A 25,330-nucleotide genomic window follows, 5' to 3' on the forward strand; every position below is an offset into this window, starting at 1 on the left:
TATAATGAGTTACTACATAAAGTTGAAACAATGATACAAAAGACAGATATCATGCGTAGTGCATTATCATCAAAGCTGAAACTGCATATCGTGCTGTACATGCTCGCGACGGGAAAGAATGTCCGAAGCCTTCATCATTTCTTCAGAGTTTCCAAAGCCAGTATATCTTTAATGATTCCGGAAGTATATGAAGCTATATATATACTGCTCTGAAAGATTTCATACAGGTAAGGAAAAATACAAATACATATTGGTTACAATATTATATATAAGCAATTGTTTAGCAAAACGACTGTTATCAAAGGTTTATTGCTTTTAAATTTCAGTGAATACACATCAAAAACCTATCACAATAATTAGTATTGTTTCAATTCTGCAGTGATTTAAAAGCTTCTGTCCATCTAGCCATTGTTCTCGGCAGAATGAACGATCAAAAGAAAAGAGGAACTCACAACGATGATCAGCTTCGTAGCTTTTACCCACAACTTATGAACTTAAGTAAATTGCGCCTGTTCGCACGTGGTAAGTTCCAAGTACAGTGCTCCCCACTACTCCGATGGGTGCGCGCGCAGCTGGTGAGAAGTCTACTTGAAAGGAAAAATAGACTGGATTCTATTCCACTTGACTAAATTGTTACTTAATCGTTTACTTACCACTAAAGTCACAGTTCACACGCTGCAAGTCACTTAAAATTAAGTTAAAAATTTAGTTACCACTAAATTACTGTCCGCGTGTAAACAGGCCATTAGACGCGGATGTCCTTTATTAGTACTATTTTATAGGCCATAGACTCAACACCCACTAACGCGGCACGACTGTCACGTCGCTTGCGGCTAACTTATGAAGAGCGTTGCACCGGTGACTGACCTGCCGCGCGCGGGGAGAAACGTAACTTAATCCCTGCAAACAACACTCACTGACGCGGCCAGTCGCGCGTGGGTAACAGAAATTAGTAGATGTCGATATGGCGCAATCCGAGCAGTTTCATACAGAGTTGTTCATTTTGGATATTGAACGACCTGCACTTTCGAACAGCACGTTAAAGGAGTACAGTGACAGAAATGTAAAAAAAAGCTGTGTGGGAAGAAATAGTCCTATTTGGAGAAGAGCAAGTGAATCTGGAAGAAAAAAAAAAGAAACTTGGTGATCAGTTACAATGTATATATTTGTTGTTATATGGAAGTTACATGGCTTTCTAGTTGTGAACTACTTAAGTAATGCATTTGTTTTGCCATGGAACTTCGCCATCTCCAACAAAGTATTAAGGCAAAACATCTCTGTAAGATACTGGTTTCCTTGTATTTCTTACAAAATCTCGTGTTCTCTGTTGTGATAGAAAATAATGTAGAGAATCTTCATAACTTATACCATCCCTAGTTCGAATGAAATTGTGTAACACACAACACGCCTTCATTAAGTCAATTGCAAATTCTATTTGGGCATCTAGTGGGCGATGAAAAATTCGCCACTTGTTAGCTAAAATCCCGAAAGTACATTCAATGTACCTTCGAGCGCGGCTGAGCCTGCAGATGAATATTTTCTTTTCGTGGCTTAAATTGCTGGCAAGATCTGGTCGCATCAAGTTTCCTAACAGAGAAAATGTTTCATCGCCAACGAAAACGTACGGCATGGATGTATCATTATTAGTCGATATTGCACTCAGGGATTTTCAGTTTTTCCTTATAAGTTTCCCATAGATAGCGGATTCTGTGAAAACTGAATAATCGCCACATTTACCGTAGACTATGCTCCAATGCTGATGAACTTGTAATCCGCATCACAAATAGCAAGTAACTCAATCGAGAAAAGCCTCTTGTAGTTACAGTACTGTGATCCGCTGTGTGGTCGTTACTTGATTCTAATACTGTATGTTCGGGAATTGGCAGGTTTCTCGAACGTTTCAGTAATTGTTTCCCATTCGTCTTCTGTTGGTTCACTCAAGCATGTGTCTTTTGCCAAGGTCCATATGGCTAAAAAACCTGCCTTACTATACTTCTGACAGTGGCCATCCCAAGCCGGTAATGGTGCTGAAAGTCACCAAAACTGCATTCCGTGACTAGGTACCTGAAAATAAGTTTGTTTTCGTTATTTTCAGGTATACAACTACAAACGAAGTGGAAAAATGAGACTATTATTTCCGAGAAATAATAAGATTGAAGAATGTACGGAGTGGTTCAGCAGCTCGTAAAAAGAGTACGTACATATATTTTGACCAACCTCAATTTCTTTAGGTAGAAACAGAAACTGGACCTATTACTTCAAATATTGAACGTGCTACTGAGCCGGAAGCAGCAGAAATGCCAGAAACGCAATCATCTCAAGTTACACCCCCCCCGTCAAAAAGAAAAGGAATGATGATTTAAGAGGTATGGAGATGGTGAATGTTTTAAAATCCAGTATTAAATCCCGAGAGGAAAGTGAACGCTATGATTCAGACAAATTCTTCTTATTGTCACTGCTAGGCGATTTCAAGAAAATACCACAATATTCAAAGAACAGTGCTAAAATTGAAATGCTGAATGTGGTTCAGAAGTATCAGCCTCCACTACCACATTTCCATCATGATACTAATGGTGATTCACAAAGGCATGTTAATGCTTATATTGCTACCCCTTGCACATCCCACTGTCAAGAACAAGGCTATTTATGCACCCCGTATCCAGACAGGCCAACATAAAGTTACTCGAGTGATTACTCCTCTGATCGATCAACTGTATCTCCAGAAGCTGTTCCACAAGAATCTGACTACACCGAGTTATTTTAACTAAATAATGAACATAAGTCATAAGTAGGTTGTAATTAAAGTGAAAATAAATTTTACTTACCTTAAAGTAACCATTAGTTTTTCTTCCGGACGAATGCTCTGTTTCGTTCCTGATTAATTGTAGCAACTGGTCGAAAGATTCCACACTCATTCTTGTGTAGTTGAGAAACTTACTGTCATGTTTACGTAAATCATAATAAAGCAAATTCAACGCGTCTTTTGTTGAACGTTCCATTAAGATGGGATGTATCAAGAACCGTCGAGCTAGTGTTTTGCGTCGACGAACCAGATTGAATAAAGCTGCTATCACTTCTACGTCCATTTTGATACTGAAGATCCTCGTCGCGCCTTGTATGTAGTAATCGCGTGTTTGTAGTCGCGTCACTGGGTTATGGCCCTAAGCTGTGTTTGTGGTGCAACAAGGACCGATAACTTTTAAAACGAGTTCATTAGAGGGAGTTTTAAAGTGAAATCCATTTCGCAGAAGATTGAATCTCGCTTACGTAGGTTTGGTCATCTTTTGAGAAGATCTGAAGACACCATATGCTGCGGAGAGTCCTGATTCTTCAAAAAGTAAGACAAACCAGATTTGTAAGCCCTGGAAATTACATTCATGGGGAACCGACCTCGAAATTGAAAGAAGTGGGGAGAAAGAGGAATAAACTGTTTAATTAATAAGTTAATGTGAATATAAATTTTCTTGAAGTGTTCGACATCATTTGCGTAAATTATTACGAAAATGCAAGCCATGGGTAAAGGCGAAAACGGTAAATTAGTAACTAAAGGAAATTGCTTACTGTTTACGTGATCTACGATACGTAACTTGCCTCCTCTTTACCTGAGAATCGGGATGATTAGCTGGTCTTCTGAGCTCCAGCTGGCTGTTTGATCCCGGCTCAGTCCGGTGGCATTTGAAGGTGCTCCAATATACCAGCCTCTCTCGTTAAGGAATTCCTGCGAGACAAAATTCCGGCACCTCGGAAGAAAACAGTAAAAATAGTTAGTGGGATGTAAAACCAAAATTATTATTGTTTTCCTGAAAGCAAACGTGCTTTCTGTTTACAACTACGCCACTGTAACCACATTTTCATTCCCATTGCGAGAGCTAGGACTGTCGGTAATAGATGCGAATGTGCATAATTCACACAGGTGTAATTAAAATTGTGGTAAAACTATTCGTCATCTTCAGGGAGAATGTTTAAAACATTAAGTACGGACTTCTTTAAACAGGCAAGATGGTATAACAGACAACTACTTCGAACTCGTATCGAATAATTTCTTGCCGAAGTGCAAGTATTCCAATTTAAAAAAGATATTTGCGCAAAACATGTGTGTTATTTTTGCACAGTCCTCTAAGCGACACATACAGCTACTTGTTTAAGAATTTCTGTGAAGTATTTTGAAGGGTTGGCGTTGAAAAGACATGTTTTCTATGGTGTGATTCGGAGTTGTAGGTGGTGCGTCTAATGGATGGCTGTACTATCCAAATCATAGGAGAGAAGCTGGCGACTTACTCGTAAATTCTCTCATTCCTTCGTCGGTTGATTGTAATGCCATTATACTTATTATCATTATCATCATATAAGATTCACTCATTGGCAGATTTAAAAATTACATGTACTAAGCAGGGGGGTGGGAGTTAGCATACGTCTCTTTTATAATGAATATTAAATTATTACTCTCCTCTTCTCCTAGTTTTACGGTCGGGTGCCTTTCTCCTGACACCTAGGCCTACCCTGCGTGGACGGATGTGTTTACTATTGCGTGTTTGAATGGGGTTGATAGTGTGATGTGTCATATAGAATTGAAGATGTGTATCGAGACGAACACAAACACCCAGCCCTCGAGTTCAAGAAATTACATACATACGGTTTAAAATCTCGGCCCAGTCGGGAATCGAACCCGGGGCCATTTGAACAGAGGGCCACTGCGTTGACCTTTCAGCGAAGGAACCGGACTGAAATTTGTAATACCGGTAACACTATGTGACACACTGTTTGGTGCTAGTAAACTGAAGCCTAGATGTCACTGTAGGTGTTTGGTAACGGCGAGTTCTATACTCTCAAGTCGGTCACAATCCACGTGTGATTAGCCATCTGTTCTCCAGTCCGTCACGTATTCACCAGTACTGCTTGTCACGAGGAAAGGAAACGTCTGCTTTCGTATCTTCCATCTGCTGTAGGCGGTAGACTGTAATCCCGGATGTCCTTCAGTGAGGTCTTTTACCGCTGCCCCATTACCTTTCTCCGATATAACACTGCCTTTGTGTCTTTTAATCTGATTTATGCCTGCTTTTTCTCCAGCCCAACAGCGGACGGCCCGCAGATAAACTTGTAACTTGTGATAACGCAAGAATGATAACCATATTCTCAGTGGACGTTGGCGGTCAGTCTGGTCCAGGCCTCCCTACTAACCGCTGCTCTAAATAAGCAAACTGATGGTTAATTGGACCACTGGTTGATATATAGCAACACTTCTGTGAATATTTCAGTGAAATATGTTGCCAGCATTCCGTATTCACCGTATTGTAGAGAAGTGCAAGTCTTACTTTCATATGATTTTCTCTATTGGTTTTACGTTGCACCGGCTTTTATGGTGACGATTGGATGATGGAACTAGGATTGGGAAGGAAGAGACCATGATCTTTTCCCTAACATTTGCCCAGCGTGAAGATGGCATAAACGGAAAACCTTTTCTGAACCCACCTTTTCACGAAAGAAACCACGCAGCTAACTCTCTCGGTTCACGCATCATTTGAAGGAAGATTTTGGTTGTTCATGGAATCCCATTTTGTTCCCGCTGGGAAGCTCGGGCTTACACGAAGCTGCTGCAGCCAATACTTCCTCCGGCTCACTACAGCCTTGTTTGATGACATGTTGCAAATATTTGATGAAATGTTAATGTAATTGGAGCTACTGTTCCCATATTTTAACTCAAACAACATAGGTCTCGTATTTCAGGCTGTGAAGCGTGTCGTTGTATACTGCAACTTTTTTTTGCGTGTGTAGGAAACAACCGAATATAAAACGTTATTATAAACATTGCGCGATGAATGCTTTGAACTAGGAGCTACGGTAGTGTTGAAAGTAAACACTAGATTTGAGGCAGTAAAGCATTTTGAGATTAATGTAAACGTTTTGACAAAAGCACTCTGATTGGCTGGCAGCAATCAAATCGGTCCCAAAGCATATAATTATCTTCTCACTTGTAGGCAACGCCATACAGGCCTCTTTTCTGTGATATAATTCTCTATATCCAGCATGAGAGATGTTCGTTAAACCTCTGACACCTGCTGACCTGGGATTAGGGAAAATTTTTCCCTCTTTCCTGACAATCTTGGGTTAGATTTCAGTCATTGTCCGGAATGTTTCTCTTACCTGGAGTGGTAGTTGTGAGGACAACTTAGGAAGTTTCTTCTTCGACTACTACTGCTGCTGCTGCTGCTGCTGCTGCTGCTGCTTTTTTCCCCACACCCTGGTGGGATCGCGTGTGTGAATTTGGTAGCTCATGTGGACTTGGCCCTATTTTACGGTCGATGCCCTTCCTGACGCCAAACCTATGTGGAGGAATGTATTCACTATTGCGTGTTTCTCTGCATATATGGAGAGTGCACTGAGACAAACACAAATACCTCGTCACGCGTCGGAGGTAACGTCCTTCAGCTTATCCAAGCTATTTAGAGGGACGCCGGTCAACCAGGCACATTTTGGTTTTGGCCGGGGGTTTAAGGCCGGATGACCTTTCTGACTGCACGTAATTTTTGAGATGAAAATCTCAACCGAGGATCGACCGGGATTGGAAATCCGGCCTTCCAGGTGGGAAGCCAGCGGCTAAGCCACTGATCTAATCATGCCGCACCTCCCTCCTGCAACAGAGGAAATGTGAATTAGAATTAGAATCCTCACGGATGTATTTGCAAAATTTCGAGTTAATGAAATAAAGCACATAATCTGCTGTGGCAATAGAATGCAATATTATGTCAACAAAACACTTGAAAATAAATCACACAAAGAAATTGAATTAAACGTTCCTTGGAACAACACAACGCCCCGAACTGTTAAAGTCCTTCAAAGATCTTCGTCATGGAGACAAATGTACTCATAACTTTTCTCAGAATCTACCAATTTAAGTAGTTACTACCTCAAAAGAAAGCGTTTGATCCACTGTTAGACTAAAACGAACTCCGTACCTCAATTAAAACCAAAGATATGATTGCTTCAGAGAAACAAAAAAAAAATTGAAAAATCAGATAATTTGAGGAAGTTAAGTGATTTGTAGTATCTGATGACAAATCTGTGCATGAATACCTTTCAGTTAGAAAATAATGAAGGAAATCGACCGGATAGAATGGTCGGACTGACTGACTTTAGTTTTCATAAAAAAATTAATGTATAGATTATTATTATTCGTACTGTATGTCCGTAGATCCGGTGTAGCACGTGACGCTCGTTCCTCCCTGTTGCGGAAAGGTAGCCCGCCCAAGGCTACATTTACATTGGACTGACTGACTAACCAAACAAACTCAGTCCTACATTTCAGCCTACTCGACTTGTCAGGTCGACCTAACGTCACCGCGACTCGCCTTTCTAGTCAGAACAGACCAAACGTGTGTGATCTTCCTTCCTTGTCTGGTCAGACTTCGCAGAACACGCATGTTAACACCGGGATACAATCCATCAATTTTCTTGTTTTCTATTAATATATAGCAGGGGTGGCCACTAACCTTAATTTTGGGAGCCGAAAATTTAGGAGACAAAACTGGGAGCATATTTAGAAAATGGATTATAAAATGAAGAGACGTTTTTCATTTTATAACAAATGAAGGAACCTTTATTTTCTACACTACACAGAACGTTATTGTTCAGGTACACATCAAGGAATGAAATTTTACTTTTGAGAAGTACTTTTTTGAGTGTTTATTTTTGCTGTTAGTTTTTTGAAATCTGGCTGATAATTGGTAAGCCCAGTTCGCACAAGATAACTTAAATGTGCATCAGTTAATTAAGATCGATATTTAGATTTAATGAATTTAAGCGTTGAGTACAGTGATTCAGACACACACATGTAGTCCCAAAGATTGAGATAAGTCTCTTAGCACACTCTTTTGGTAGTGGGTATTTTTCTTCTGGAGCATTCTTCCAAAAGTCTATGGTAGAAACGCCACTTCGTCTGAGTCCTTTTACTCCTTCGTCCTCTTGCATTTCTAGTAGCTCCAACTCTACAGCTGCTGTATCCTTTGTTATTGGTGATGAAACAGCACAGCCATCGCCCACAACATCAACAGCAAAAGGACTTTTGCAGGAATGAAAATGGAGGTTTAATTGATCTGAAATCATTAAATAACGTTAAGCTGCACATCGCTGCTACTGACTGCCGCCGGCCGCGAGATGTTGTTAGTTTCCATTAATTATATAAATTAATTTTACTCTAAGCTTGGTGTCAAGAGCCGCATGCGGCTCGCGAGCCTCGTTGTGGTCAGCCCTGATATATATAGCTTTCATGTTGGAGAAAAATTTACTTAATTGAGCTGGTGAGCAATGAGAAGTCGTGAAGTCAACGGGACAAAGTGATCGAAACCGTGATGAGAAACTAGCCTTGTGGGACAAAGCTTCAGTGTTTCAGGAGTACAGAAGCAATGCTATTTTAAACATTTTAACAGTAAGTATCAAATTACATTTTACGAAACTGAACATTAATAAAGAATGTATGGAGTTAACTTCTTCCTCGCCTTTTTGTCAATTTACTGCCGCCTAACCTATATGAAGGGATTTATTTACTATTAAATGCTTCTTTGGTGTGTCACATATAGGCGAAGAGAAGTGTATTAAGATGAACTCCATCGTCGAGCTAGAGAAATTAACCATACGCAATTAAAATCTCCGACCTCGCCGGGAATCGAACCCGGAGACGTCTAAACTAATCGCCAGTACGCATAATGTTTGAAGTTATAAATTAAAGTAGGCCTACTTGTTTGACCCCAGAACTGAACCACCGGGACTGATGAAGTAACTGTAGAGAGAAAAAATCGACTGGTTGGGTCTTGTCTGGCGTTGAATAACCGCGACTACGACTCTGTAGATTTTCTCGGTCCTCGACTTCACAGTATGCTCGGATCGCATCCCGTGTCTGTCATTGTAACCTAAGGCCCCTGGAGCACTGTCGCGCACATGTTTGAATGTTGAGCGATGCGCTAAACGGCTGCAGTTACGCGCTGAGAATAAACAAAACAAACTCATGGCAACACAGCCTTTTATGGGCCTTGATTTACCAAGACTACTGTTGCCCCGCCAGGTAGACTCCGGATACTGTAGTGCCACGTATTGCTTGGCTTTGGCGACCAGGTCCTCTGCCTCTCGTAGCAATAGCTCCTTAGTTGCAAGAGGCTAAGTAAACCGTATTCCAGCCCTCAGTCTAGAATTGAAATCCCTGGACTAGGCGGAAATGGAACCAGGGTTCTCCAGATAAGAGGGAGGAGAACACATGATCCCAAAATCGATTTGGCAACCGCGGATGTCTTGCTCTTTTCTTCTGAGGCCCATCAAATCTTTCGTACCAGGGATTAAGAGTATAAGTAAAGTTATATCGGGTCATCATAGTGCAAGTCACTGATTTAATTTTCAGCAGTCAGTTATTAAAAAGTGAAAAATCCACTTTCGAAAATATGGAAAGAGTTGGAGAAATTCAGAGCTTGTCAATGAATGCATGGATTGGACATATAATCAGACATGATAGTTTACTAGCCTTCATCCTGAAGGGCTCTCTGGAAGGAAGAAATTGTAGGGGAAGGCCTAGACTGAAATACATCGGTCAGCTGGTGGAGGAGATGAAATGTCAATTTTCTGTCGAACCTGAAGGGAATGACATAAAACACCGGAATCTTTAGAGAGCTGCTGCCAACAAACCTTTAGGTTTGTGAACTTGAGTAGTTGGTAGTTGTTGATGTAGGCCTATTCATTTCAAACCCTCTACCAATTAATACTGGCTTAGTTTATAAAACTTCAAACTAGTGTCCTGAAATGCAGCTACATATTCTTTAGCTCTGGCACCAAAGAAATGCAGAAGGCATGTTGAATATTTGAGTCACATAAATAATTGAAGAACCTCACTTCAGGTGTGCCCACATGAAGTGGAGCTGTTATTTTAAAAGGCGTTGCATCCGCTGTTGCTTTAAACCGACATTTCCGCTGTTGATAACTGCACAAGATTAGTACCGTATATTAACCTGAGGACATCTTCAACCTTCGTTATTATGGCACAAGAGTTCCATTATATGTGTGTTCTAGGAATACTGTCTTAACAATACGGAAATGCTAATCACCTTGCGTCATCGCGCTTGCTGAGGAAGTGGCTGGCTCTCTTTAGTTACATACCTGGAACAGTCTGAAGTCTGGTTTTTAACCTATAATCTTTCATTTTAAAATGTGTGCGTGTTTTATAATGAAATTGCGGTACTTAAAAATGTAGACTACAGTGTTAAAAATTTAACTTGTTTGAGAAATTTGCCCGGTTCCAAGAACACATGTCCAATGTAAAGAGATTTCTAATATCCAAGGGTGTCCAATTACAGAGGTGTTTCTGTAACATAGTCATATATATTTCACATAAATTCTGATAAATTTACATACATTAAATTATAATTTTATTTGTGTAAAACTAATGCATTCAGCTCGCAGTTTCGATTAACAGTGTTCTGTAAGAAAGAAGTAATCTCCCGGACGAAGTTGTCTTTAAAGTGGTTTTTTAAAATCAAATTAGCTGTAGGGGAGTGAAAGCTGCATTGACTTAAGATATCTTATTCATAAGTCAGAAGTAACATACAGGAAAGTAGCGAGAATGATCGGCGGTACAAACTGGTGAGAACAATGACAGGAAGATAATCGGAATGAAGAGATAAAGGCTAACTTAGGAATGAACACTATTAATGAAGCTGTACGCTCATACTGGCTTCGGTGGTGGGGTCATGTGAAGTGAATGAAGGAGGATAGGTTTCCTAGGAAAATAGACTCGGTCATGGAGGGTAAGAGAAGTAAAGGGGAACAAAGACGATGGTGGTTAGACTCTGTTTCTAATGATGCGAAGATAAGAGGTATGGAACTAATTGAAGGCACACAGCTAGTTACAAATAGATGATTCTTGAAGTGTTTAGTAAATTCAGAGGCTTGCAGACTGAACGCTGAAATGCATAACAGTTTATAATGAAGATGTATGTTTACATTTTTACCTTTAGTTTTTATTTCAGACTAGCTGTACAAAAAACGGAAGTAACTTCCGTTCAGTTTTAGTCTGTTTCATCGTCATGAGAGCACCGTGGCTCGTCAGCGTTGATGGTGGTTATTGTAGGGATCACGACTTAAAATAATTTTTCGAAACTCTGTATTTAAGTTCATTGATACGTTACATAATGAGTGGCCATAAGTCATGGGAAGACACTGAATGTAATGTTAATAACGAGTTACTCCTCCGCGAGCTCTCAAAACGGAAGCAATACGGCGAGGCATCGACTCTAGTGTGTTGGAATCGTTCTGGAGTGTGCATCTTGCACTTCTACCCACAATTGGTCTTGTGTAGTTGGTGCGGGCTTCATGAAGCGTACCCCAGCATCGATAGCATCCTATAAATGCTCGATCGGGGGATCTGGAGGGCCAATCCATGATTGTAACTTTACTGGAGTGCTCCTCCAACCACCTACGTACCACCACAGCGGTGACATGGCGCATTGTCCTGTTGAAACATGGCATCTTCATCAGGGTACTCTAGGGCTAGAAACGGGTGCAAATAGTCTGAAAGAATGTCCACATAACGTGCATCTGTCAACGTTCCCTGCAGCTGGACAATGGTGTCTAATTGCGACCATGAGAACTGAGCCCCCTCCCGCCTGGACACAACCTTGTTGACACGCAGGATTCATAGCTTCATGGGGCATACGCCATACTCACGCGCCCATCAGCTCGATACACCTGGAACCGGGATTCATCGGACCATAGCACACTCCGCCACTGTTCCGTCGTCCCATGCACGTCGTCGAGCTCTGTGTCGAGGTGTCAGCAAAGGGACACGAGTTGGTCGTCGGCTGGTGAAGCCTATGCGGTGCAGTTGCCTCCTTACAGTCCTGGTAGAAATTGGGTTCCTGACTCCCAACATTCAACTGGGCGGGGGTCTGAATCAAAGTAGCCCGTCGAACGTCCAGTGTCGTTCTGCGGAGGCGACACGATATCCCTTCGTTAAACACCTGTGGTCTACCCGTGTGGTGGTTTACGCGGGTGGTGACATTTTCCCTGCGATACTGAAGATCCACCCTCGCCACTGTTGACCGCGGTTACCCGAATTCGCCTGTAATCTCTGCAATGCTATGAGCCATGTGCCGTGCGCCGATGATCACCCCACGTTCAAAGCCTGTTAACTCGCGACGTGCCGCCATCTTCACGACACTGGTGTCTGTGACTGACTGCTCAGCTACACCGCAACTAGCCGCAACGCTCAGAGGTCATACGCGGCACATTTTCTAATGGGGCATCCCCTCCCGTGACTTTTGGCCACTCAGTGTACATTGTATGATTGTATACCGTGGCGTAACAGTTCTAAGGCGGTCAAAACAGGAAATGATTTTTTACCCCGTTAATATTAGTTGCATCGAAAAACTGTACATTGGATAATAAGACTTGTGTGAAATATAGATTTCCGATCTTTTTCCTTACATGCGTTTTACCGTACGGAGCTGCAGCGAATTATTACAATTTTCACGAACTTCCAAATATTTCCTAAAATATTTTTTTTCTAACAGGTTTACATAACACGAATTATATAAAATACTAAACTTCGAAAATATTTCTTCAAAAGGTGTACATAACACAAATTACATAAAATACTATCTCCAGTCTGAATTTTTACCCTACGAGTTACAGTAATGGAGATATCCATAATTTTAGAATGTTATTGTTAAGCCAGTCAGTGGCGAACATCGATTACCTGGAAATATTATTCAGTCGTCCTTTTTTCTTGCCTCTTACCAGTTTTATTGGGGTCGGCATTTGATGTGGAAGTGGCTCGGTTTGACGGCTGGATGCCCTTCCTGAAGCCAACCCTATGTATAGGTTTATATGCAGGTCCAGTATTTTGATGGCCTAGAAATGTTTAAAAGATTATCTAAAAATGACGGCAAAATGCAGTAAAATGATCCGAAAACTTTAAAAAATGACAAATTTTAAATGAAATTTTACAATCAGTTTACTAATAGAGTTGGTATAGCCTGTATTTTGTTATAGACATATAAACCGTTGGTCTTTTGCCATATCAAGAAAACAAGGAGAAATTCTTTACTTTCGTAGACAGCTTTGCTCTGCGTCTTCAGAAGAAAAAATGGTCTGTTCACGAGGATGAAGTATCCAATTTGGAGCTGTCTCCCCTCGAACGTTGACATTTCCAAGAAGTAAGTGGGGAAGAAAGTTTCCTTAGTCCCCAGATTGACAAGGCGTTGTGAAGATTCTCAAGTCTCTGTAGTCATCCTCACTTAAAGTTGCGATATACCGGGCGAGTTGGCCGTGCGCGTAGAGGCGCGCGGCTGTGAGCTTGCATCCGGAAGATAGTAGGTTCGAATCCCACTATCGGCAGCCCTGAAAATGGTTTTCCGTGGTTTCCCATTTTCACACCAGGCAAATGCTGGGGCTGTACCTTAAGGCCACGGCCGCTTCCTTCCAACTCCTAGGCCTTACCTATCCCATCGTCGCCATAAGACCTATCTGTGTCGGTGCGACGTAAAGCCCCTAGCAAAAAAAAAAAGTTGCGATACAATTTAATACCATACGCATAAATGCTTCAGAATCCTCAAACATGTAAGAAAATTACTCAAAAAGTATAAAACAGTCTAACGAATTCCATAAAAGGTCCAAATAATAACGAACCATTTTAGAAAATTACCTAAAAAATGGTTATTGTCGTGATTGTTTTCAGAAGCTGCAGAATCGCGTTGTCATTAGCACCTATCGACGAGGAAGATAATGAAGGTGACTATCGAAATGAGAAGGGAAACGTGAAGGAAGAACCATTCGAAGGATGAAGTAAAAGTGAATCATAAAAAGAGAATCATGGTGGGTGAAGTGGTTTGAAAGTCTTAAATGCCCTGGTTTTACCGAGCTGTCCGCCTCTGTAGCGTAACGGTTAGTGTGATTAGCTGCCGTCCTCGGGGGCCCGGGTTCGATTCCCGGTACTACCAGAAATTTAAGAATGGCAGGAGGGCTAGTATGTGGTTGAAATGGTACATACAGCTCACCTCCAATGGGGGTGTGCCTGAAAAGAGCTGCATCACCTCGGGATGAGGACACGAGTTTACTTTACCGAGCTGAAGGAAAACTAAGTGTAACGGCGTTCTTTGTCCGTAATCCCTTAAAACTTGTCAACAGCAACATAACATTACACCGACGGACTATTGTTGGTTCAGTTGTGACGTCTCTTCTGCTGCCACTAATTTCTGCTAAATGGCATTACTGCACACCCAGCCCTTGTCCTGTTTCTCTACGGTGTCGTAGCGATTTTTTTGCTAGTGGCTTTACATCGCACCGACACAGACAGGTCTTATGGCGACGATGGGATAGGAAAGGCCTAGGAGTTGGAAGGAAGCGACCGTGGCCTTAATTAGGTACAGCCCCAGCATTTGCCTGGTGTGAAGATGGGAAACCACGGACAACCATTTTCATAGCTCCCGACAGTGGGATTCGAACCCTTTATCTTCCGTATACAAGCTCACGGCCGCGTGCCCGTAACCGCGTGGCCAACTCGCCCGGTCGTAGCGATTTTAACGACCGGATGCCCTTCCTGACGTGAACTTAATCAGAGGAGTTAATAATATAAAATGAATGACGTAGCATATGATAGGAGGACGGGAAAGGGTGATGCCCGGTGTTGGCACATAGCCTAGTCCTGTCGAGTAGCACCAAGGGGTCTGCTCAAGGCTTAACGTTACCATGCGACGGGCGGATCACCATCAACAGCGTCATATGCCAACACTCGATATGAACACTGCAGAAAGGTTTGGAATTGAATCCAGACTTTTGGCACGCAGTCGATTAGTAATTGTTTATCACCACCTCTCCCACCCCATCGGCCGATGTTCTGATGGTGACCACTTTTTCGACCAGTGGGGCTCGAACCGGCTAACACGCTGTCAGACCATACAGACTTCACGCCTTAATGATCATGGCCACCAGGCGGGCTTGCTAGTTGGCATTACTACTAATCATAAATTACTATCTAGATGTCAGTTGAAGGACAAAGGTCAAAAACTCCGGCATGAATATATCATCGGCGATCGAAGAAATTACACGCTATATCAATCCACTGCGCTGCTATACCAATTGGGAACAACTTACTTCAATATTGATTTAATTTTATCTCTTAAGTACGTCTTTGGCCACAATATGATATGTTCGAAATATGTCCATTATCGCGAGATAATGCACGAGTGCAATCGGGCAGAGTTTTGAAATACAATACGCTATATATATTGAACCCGACAGGGGCATGATCCAAGGACCTTGGGTTGATATCGATCTCAGTAATTACGCACGCAATGCTATTAAAGGGAAAGAACGCTGAAAATGATTAATATTCATATCATTAATAGAGGTCATACCGAAACTAATTAATATTCATACCATTGAGATAGATAAATTGTGTATGTTAAAATTATTTTATGAGATTTCTTTGTCTGCGACTTACTGCGCAGTATTATCCTTTGTGTAGCGGGGGCCCCGCAGATGAAACCAAGCCAACTTAGACCCGGGAGGGGTTATGAATGGGGATTCCCTGTGACATCACTCGAGAGAAGACATCCCTCCTCAAGGCTCACAGAATGAGGGGAAACTAACTTTTTCGAAACGGAATATAGGAGCCATCTTGGAATCGGACTGGCCAACTTAATTACCGACGAGGTAGAAAATTAATAAAACTCGAATTAGGGGCTCATCTCCCGATTTAAAAGGGATGAATGCTACTGGGACATTTATTTAGAGTGTTTAATGTCCTCTTCCGTGATAACTTTCAGCAGGAGAAAGAATACTGTGTTGTTTCTGCGTGGAAAGGTACTGGGGCCATCTGGTTAGTGTCATGACAGCTCCTCGAGACCGGGACTTCACCCCGTGTGGTGGGGGAAGCAGAACATATTTTAATTAATTTAAAGAGATTCACCGAAGGATAATTGAGTGGTTATGTCTCAATCGCACCAACTAGATACTGGTCACCGACCAATCGTACTATTTTACCTCGAGTACGCCGGGAATAGGCGATACGCAAATTAGTGGAAGGGGTATCGCTCCCTAGTAAAAACTACTGCAGAAAGGGAGAAGCGTCAGTCGGGATTTGTGGCTTACAAGCGGCGGAGCTACGTGTCGTCGAGCTTCCAGTGATCTTTTGTTTGAGTGAATTTCAATTTAATTTACAAGTGAAATCGCGTACTGTGCGTAAATATTGCAGAGATTGGATAGACGTGATGCTAGGGTCTAAACTTTAAAGATCAGAGACGTGTCGCGAACATTAAATATAATTTGTAATAATATTATTATTATTATTACTACGGCGCTACTGTGTCGAGTAGTGACAAAGGTACGCGGAATCCGATACTGAATCGCGGATTGCGGAGTGAGGTCCGGTATCGTGGCTGGACGTTCACACCGAATGTAACTAAATAAATCTTGGAATAAATAGTGACGTGTTGTGTGCCTCAGGAATATTGCCAGCGGTTTCGTCAACCTAGAACAATGGACTCCCAGTTGGAAAGAAGAATGGTGCCTCCAGTAACTGCTGTGGTGCTTATGGGTCAGCACTAAACCCACAATGGACTCCCTGAGCTGACAACGGGTCATCGAGATGGAGATGAGTATAAATCATAATTAATATGACGTAATCAGATTGGGCGGGGAACAGTTATCATTACCTGACGCTATAATGTTAAAGATTGTAACTTCAGTAATGTAGATGTGCTACCATGATACACGTAGCTTCTATTTACTTTATTTAATTCGTAACACGTCTGAGCAATCAATTGTAAATAAAGGGGTAACACGATAAGTTTGCATGCAGTAATAGATTGACTTAATCATTTTATTTGGGAAAACTTGTAATTATTGATGCGTCAGGAGACTAATTTTTAGTAATTCAGAGTAATTCAAGTTAGGTTGTAGTTAGTCCAGCGAGGATATTGCATGGCTGGTAAATAGTGTAATTTTATTCCGTGAGCACCCAGAGCTACGAGATATGACTTCGGAACTGACATCCAAGGCCTCCACTGACATATATTTAGATAGGAAGTGTACGATTTTAATTGGCAGGCTTATCACAATTTAAGTGCAAATTGAGGAATATTTAATTCATAATTGTATTACCGTGTGACGATTTTATCAGAAATCACAATTTAGATATGGATTAATTACACCGTCATTACGAGGAAGTTAATTATGATCACGCAGTATGGTCTAATTTCCAGGTAAGTCGTGTAGGGAGATGGTGTAATGATGAACCCAATAATAATAATAATAATAATAATAATAATAATAATAATAATAATAATAATAATAATAAATTGTAGTTATGGTAATCAAACAAGTATTGGTATCATAGGAACCGATGTCGCGTCGCGGGATCATGATATTGTAAATGAATGTGTGTGTTGAATTGAAGTGAAGTATTGAGAGCCGATGTAATTTTGTTTAAGGAACAATGAGGCTCAGTTTATTAGTGAACGATCCCCGAGATGGGGTGTTTTGTTAAGAAAGGGCGTTATGCCTGTGAAGGCCGAGGCCAATGACCACCCGCCGTGTGGGGGCTGTGGGCAGTTGACCTACTGAGGAGAAGTGTCGGTTTTTTGTGTATTCTCGTCCGCTCGTGTAAGAGGGAGCCTTGAGTTGAAGTGAATGAGGGCGAAAGAATCGCTTAATAATGAAATATTCAACACGCCAGACTGATGTAGTCGCTAATAAACGACACGGCGATTGTTACCAGTACTTGTTAGTTTACTGCCATTACACACTTGAGTATAACGTAGTTTAGGGTTTTCAGAGTCCCACTTCCATCCCAACGGGTGTCAGTTCAGTTCCCGACAGCGGCATTGGTACCCCAATGCTCAACCGAAGGCTGGATGTCTCACGTGTTTACTGTATTTAATTTGTGTTCTTTAAGGGTTTATGTATCTTGTTGTGATTATAATTGAGTTACCGATGGTGTTGACCATCGGGGTGGTGAATTTTTACAAGTGAGGGTCGGTTCAAACCCGGGCGTTTGTTCCACATTTTTATGAGTTCCTTCTTGGTACTTCGTTGGGAGAATAGTTGTGTGTTTAGTATAGGGATTGCTCAGATTCGTTGCATGCATGTTAATCCTATTGGTCAATGATATCACATAGCCTCAGTGTCTATGATAAGTGTTTTCCCGTTCGAATCTCGTCATAATGGATCGCTCTGCGATAGATAATACTCGGATCCATCACAAACGACTGAAAGTCGATAACAAACAACAACAATTGATAATAACCCATGTAATTCATTTGTATATAAATGCGTCATTACCATCATCATCATTAAGGCCTAATAAACCACGTGTATTAATCTAACTTTAACCCGAATGTGTTCTCATTGTAATTAGGTATGACCCGTCTCCTACCCTGTATGCCCTTAAGCTTAGTCGAGTTAAGCGCCCATTTGTTTTATTCCAACCCGTTAACGCCCTGTAGATATCATGCCGGAGCCATTAGGTGTAGGGACGGGCACAATATTGGGACTTAAGGTGTGTCTTATGCATATACAGTATATAGGCCTGTATACATGGCACACGCACCTATGTAATATGTTACTCTTAATTAAATATTTCGTGCGGTTATTATCGTATCATAATGATTCTCTAAGACACCGGTATATAAATTGCTACACACACAAAATAAACAGGCCAAGTTTCAGACATTTTGTTCAACGGAAAGTTAATTGAGAATCCTAGGAGAGGCGCACCGGTTCTCAGGACACCAAATTTCTTTTTTATGCAGGAATGATTCAGTCCAGATCCTGCGATTTTGCCCAGACTGGAAAATTGGTAACCTTTCAACTGGCAATGAGTGCACCGGGAAAGTATTGCGGTATTGTGGTACGAAATAAAGAAAACACGGTGCATGCTAGCTATGTGGTATGGTGCGATATGCTGTCTTGTAACTAGAGATGAGCTTAAGTGATATTTCAGAATATCTGTCACCGGCGTATCTGTGACACAAAAATATCTGTGACTTGTATCTGTGATTGAGTCACAGGAAGCACGAACATATGATTATTGTCACGGTCACTCTTGGGTCACGGGCGGCCAGTATGGAAATACTTCTAGTTTAGATGACAATATCGGGTAGTATTTTTTCGTAAGATTCGGGACATTAGAAGTGGGAAAAATAATATTCAAATTTGTAATTTGAAGTTTTAATAATGTACAGGGAATAGTTTGTTAATATGATGCGCAATAAATTAACAAACGGATTGTGATTATCCGTGTCGTGTCTCTAAGTTACTAATTACTTACGGTACTTAATGTAGGTTTAAAAATAAAATGACTACAAGTAATAAATTTATGAACTTACTACAAAGATTCATCCCATTATTCAGCAATGTTGTCCACTTCAAATAACTCGTGAACGGTTAAAGATACTGACATTTTGTTTTCGCTTTCAGTAATGGTACCGAAGGGCTAATAATCGGACTTACAGTACTGCTTCATGGTGTTAATACTTTGAGATCATGGTACTAACTTTGCTTTCTTAAACGGCACCACACTATTTTGTACACATATCCTTAAATCTATAAATATTACAAATGCAGCACAGGAGTATTTTGAAAATCGGAGAAATACTTCTCGAAAAAATATGATGTATTCAAATGTGTTCGATTCGCGCTACGTATGAAACATGAGCTAGCTTTTGACATACAGAGTTGCTAGATAGGTATTATTTCTACTGTGCTCATAAATGCTCTACCGGTTTGATAAAATGTATGATCTAACACCTTTAATGTCGCCGTAGGGGTTACGTGCCAAAAGCGACCGTGACGGATGCGACCACGCTGATATCGTGCCGCTAGCGACCAATCTGTCAGTCAGTCAGTCAGTCAGTCACCGCTGATATTTAGGGAATCGCCGAAGTGACAGATTGCCTATCGTTTTTACCTAGTCTTTTCTTAAATTATTTCAGAGAATTTTGAAATTAATTGAACATTTCCCTTGGTAAATTATTCCAATCCCTGATTCAGTTTCTTATAAATGAATATTTGCCTCAATTCGTCATCTTGAATTCCAACTTCATCTTCATATTGTGATCTTTCCTACTTTTAAAAGCACCACTCAAACTTATTCGTCTACCAATGTCATTCCACGTCTTCTCTCCACTGACAGCTTGGAACATAGGGTTTTTTCTATTCGAGCAGCTCGTCTCCTTTCTCCCGAGTCTTAGCGTAACGGTGCAAGCAAGAGACCTGAAAATTACGGCATTATCATCCTCTCTCAAAGATCTACTGTGTTAATTTGGTGCATCAGTTACCTTCCATGCTTTATGTACTGGAATGCAGTTTGATTTTGTAACATGATCTCACAAAACTTCAAAATATCTGAATAAATGCTATCACTTCTTGTGATTACCTTGAATGTTTTCAAATTTTATTTTTTTAGCACAAGACTTCCAGTGCCGGGAGATCCGAGGACATGTTCGGCTCGCCAGATATGTAGCTGCTTTTTCCCGGTACACCTCATGGGAGTGAGCTACATGTACTCTTGCGTGAGGGTGTTGTCTGTTGGTGTAATTGTAATTGTACGCGCTAGGAATAGGAAGGAAGTGGTTGTGGCCATGAGGAAGATACCATCCCGGCGTTTGGCTGGAAATGGAAAACCACGAAAATCCAGCCGTTTCCCGAAATAGCCATAACAGGCAGTGCCGTAACGCACTGAGATAACTTGTTTGGTAACTTCTCCCAGACACGAAAACGCATCTCCATATATGGGCATGTTGTAGGATAAAACGTAAACGCATCACCATATTTCGTGTTGTAAAAGAACTACCAGTTTCCGGCAGTAAATACTTCAAAAGCAACTAAGGAAGATGCTGCTCTGACATTTGTTTCCCGAAAATCCAGGGATTGAACTTCATGATCCCCAAGAACTGTGTGTGTAGACAAGGTAACTGTAAAACAAACATAATCACCGCTGAGTGATTCAGGCGGTTAAAGCGCTGGCCTTCGGAACCCAACTTGGCAGGTTCGATTCTGGCTCGGTCGGGTGGTATTTGAAGGTGTTCAAATATGTCGGCCTCGGGTCGGTAGATCAACTGGCATGTAAAATAACTCATGCGGGCCTGAATTCCAGCATCTCGCGTCTCCGAAAACCGTAAAATTAGTTAGTGGGTCGTAAAGCCATTTTATTATTATTATTAGTATTATTATTATTATTATTATTATTATTATTATTATCACTAGATGAAGACAACCTGTTTCGCTTTTTTACATGTGTGCGGTTTTCTATATATAATACAGAATATATGCATTAAAAGACCACTGTTTTTCTGTTTCTTCTTTTCTTTTTATTCTTTTTTTTGGCGTACATAAATACCTTACATTCTAAGTCATTTCATAAAAATACATTCTTATACACTACATTTGATGTCTTGTTGTCTGGCGCATGAACAAATACATTTTTTGCTTGTCCGACACGGGAGAACGCAACGTTGAGCTGACCATGTGTGAAACAGGAAACTTTCAAATTAACTCCACAATTCTGGAACGTTTGACCCTGAGCCTTATTGATGCTCTTACTATAAGCTAATCTCACTGGAAATTGTAATCGTTTGAAACAAAATGACAAATAATTTGAGATCAATGGGAATCTTGATATGAAAACGGATTTTCCTTTGTCTTTGCTGGTTAGGATTACTGCCTCAATGAGGTTCTGAAATCACCATACACCTGTGAGACAAATCGAAGATGGTGTATAAAACCAAGGAGTACATTTCACAGCCTGCTAGACTACAGGGTACATTCTCACTCATTTTAATTCATTCAATCCCGAAGTCAGCCGATTTAAAGCCCCACATCTCCCACACCATCACAGCTACAGACACGCAACCACTATAGTGCACTATGGGAAACTCGAGGCTACTATAACACACAAACACCAGAGGTCTGCGATGGTTAGTTTTGGCTGCAAGCTGATATATACGGACACACACGTCTATTATATTTACTGTATATAGATAGATATTACTATTATTTACAAACATAATCTTCGTTAAAATATAATTGAACTTGTGTTATTGTAGTATTAAGAATATAATTGCCGATTGTAATTTCCCCCCGCATTTTTAAGGCTTTGGGCTTAAAATATATCTTGCATTATTTATGAGCTACCGGTATCTGTTTTTTCCTGGGGAGGAATATCTCTATTTATGGCATTCCAAACTATACACTGCACTAATTTAGTTTTCAGCGACGAGTTCTTGAGTTGGTTTTAGATATTACTTTCGTGTGTGATATAGGCTAATATATGCATGTTTTATTTGAACTTTCGTCATAGAAATGTACACATTAATTATTATTATTTATAAACCTTTCACGCAGTCGTTGGGATTGTTCTCCGTGAAGATTTATATCGGCTGTTTTTACCGACGACTCCGGCTCCATGGCTAAATGGTTAGAGTGCTGGCCTTTAGTCACAGGGGTCCCGGGTTCAGTTTCCTGCAGGTTCGGGAATGTTAACCATCATTGGTTAATTCCGGTGGAACGGGGGCTTGGGTGTATGTGTCTTATTCATCCTCATCACGACGCACAGGTCGCCTACGGGAGTCAAATCAAAAGACCTGCATCAGAGTTTTCAAGATGCTCAGTTCTGCCCAAACTCGTTTGTGCTCAGAGAGCATGGACAGTTCGGTAGACTCGTGTGTTCAGTGGAGTCTTTTCGAGTTTGGTTTTTGCAAACACTCATTGATGAGTGTTTAAGCAGGAAGCTTTGAACGAGTCTAGACTTCTAAATATTGAGTGAGACGCATCTCTTACAAACGAGTTTCAACAAGCCTACAAGTCATTGTGTACAGTTCCATGCTTTTTATGTTGGTAGAAGTAGAGTGACGTAAATAACTACAGTATTGTCAAGTTTCACATTATTCTGAAAAACGTTAACGTACAAAATTCTTTATACTACGACATCAAGTAACTGCTGACTAGTCTCGTTCATAAACTACTATTATGTAGCTACTGCATTGTATTAACGTCAGCACCTGGCTAGAGTACTGTTTTAATATCAAACAGATTATCGTGCGTGAATATAGTGGATTTGTTCTTCGCATGTTGAGACCACAATGTATCGAACGTTCCCCATTAAGGTGTCGTTAAGTCCGGTCGGAGGTCTACACAATATATTGCGTGCTCGCTAGTATACAACGGTAAATTATAGTTAGTTCCTGCCTGGACCAGCTTGTCGACATCCTTGACCTGATTGTCCGCATGCTCTCAGCTGTCTTGTACGCGCACTTATCGCAAGTGTAAGATAACAGCAGATACAGAGAACTTTAACCTTTACGATTACGAAAACCATAAAGGCTCCTCTGAGAGGTATTTAGTCTTGTCTCTCGACCAGAATACATCACAATACCCCCATTTGTTCTTTCATGAACGTAATCTCATTTCGCTTTGTCTACATTCCGACGGACTTCAATTTCCGCTTTTGTAAATTAAAGGACATAAAACATGTAAACGAATATCCAAAGGCGTTCAACACATATTTTGATCACAAAGCGTTGGCAGTACGACTGTTGTGGTATCAGAACGAGTAGGGTATCATGCTAGGCGAGTACGTAACATAAATACAACCTGCCCAATGAACACAGAATAATATACTCACTAATAAACTGCTAGAGGGGCATCCTGGCCGAGGCGGTAAAGGCGTGCTCGGTTCGCCCGGAAGGACGTGGGTTCGAATCCCCGTCGGGAGGTCCTAAAATTTAAGAAACGAGATTTCCACTTCCGAAGGTGCATATGGCCCTGAGGTTCACTCAGCCTGCACCAAAAATGAGTACCAGGTTAATTCCTGGGGGCAAAGGCGGCCGGGCGTAGAGCTAACCACTCTACCCCATCACGTGCCGAGGTTAACAATGGTGCGAGCCTTTACCTTCCACTCCTCCAAGGGCCTTCATGGCCTGTAAGGAGGTGACTTTGCTTTTGTCTTTTAATACGCTGCTAGAGTCGAAGTCGGTGAACACCACGCACGGCCGACATATTGGTTGTACCAAATCATCGGATGCTAGTTGTTGTGAACAAAATAATACCGGTACAATATCTATATTGCATTTATTGTAAATTTGCTTTGCGTCGTGTGGCAGCGGGAATGGGCTGAATCATCTATCTTTACTTCTTTCCCGAATTACCTACCAGCAGAATCAATAGATAATTTCTCTTCATTTTTGCAATTTGATGTGAAAAATACATATCTAGAGTGTTCTATTAAAAAAAAAACTACTTTATAAACTGTAAAAGTTGTTTCATTAGACTTCTATATGCACAGTAGGAAATACCTGACGTGGAACATTCTGTTTTTAATAAAGTTGGAGACACTTGTGTTAACTTCCAAAAAAGACCATTTGAAGACTAAGGGAATTGCTTACAGAAATAAAATTATTGCGCCAGAAAAAGAGGCGTGTGAATAAAACACTTGCTAAATAAGGCACGATTATTGCCGGTCTTAAGGTTCTGGTAGATAAGTGTTGTATGATGTTAAGTGCTTTCATGAGACCCACATCATTGTGTCTGTATAAGCTACACCAAGATAAGACTTGGACTAATAAACTGCAAAAGCTATGTGACAAAAAGTTTAAAACATTTGCCACTGCCCTTAATTTTCTTTCTCCAAAAGCATACCAGTATTAAATTGTGAGAAACTCTTTCTTCAGTTCAGTTTCGTTCTCTTAGAAATTAACTCACGATATTAATGAATGTATTGCACAATTATTTCGTGTGGCTAGATTGGTGCGGCCTGTGTAAGGGTGGGCGGCGTCTGCCGTGTATAGGAAACTGAATGTTAGTGTGGTGAAGGGTAGTGCTGTATATGGTACTTCATATATGCAGGAATGTTGGGTACAGCACAAACACCCAGTCCCCGAACCAAGGAAATTAATATTTACAATTTACATCCCCCCACTGACCTTGGTGGGAACCCGATGGACCGAAGGCCAAGACGCTGATCATTCAGCCATGGAGCTAGACAGTTTATTTAATCAGGGAACTCATGTTTAAATACATATTTTATGTGTGTGTGATTTACTTGAATATACCCCTTGGTTTAACAATATAAAATGATTAATAATAATAATAATAATAATAATAATAATAATAATAATAATAATAATAATAATAATAAGCTTAATTATAGAAAGCCACGAAAACGGCCGAGAGGATTCGTTGTGTCGATCACACGACACCTCGTAATCTGCAGGCTTTCGGGCTGAGCAGCGGTCGCTTGGTAGGCGATGGCCGAGCGACCGACGCCGACGTAAACACTACTCAAAAAAGAAGAAACTAG

At 41.0% G+C, this 25,330-nt stretch overlaps 1 pseudogene; it reads left to right on the forward strand.

The window, feature by feature from the left end:
- Positions 1-964: 964 nt before the first annotated feature.
- On the forward strand, positions 965-2,677 carry LOC136858642 (uncharacterized; annotated as a pseudogene).
- The last annotated feature ends 22,653 nt before the right edge of the window (positions 2,678-25,330 follow it).

The sequence above is a fragment of the Anabrus simplex genome, chromosome 1 (assembly GCF_040414725.1).
Source record: "Anabrus simplex isolate iqAnaSimp1 chromosome 1, ASM4041472v1, whole genome shotgun sequence".
Classification (NCBI taxonomy): Eukaryota; Metazoa; Arthropoda; class Insecta; order Orthoptera; family Tettigoniidae; genus Anabrus; species Anabrus simplex.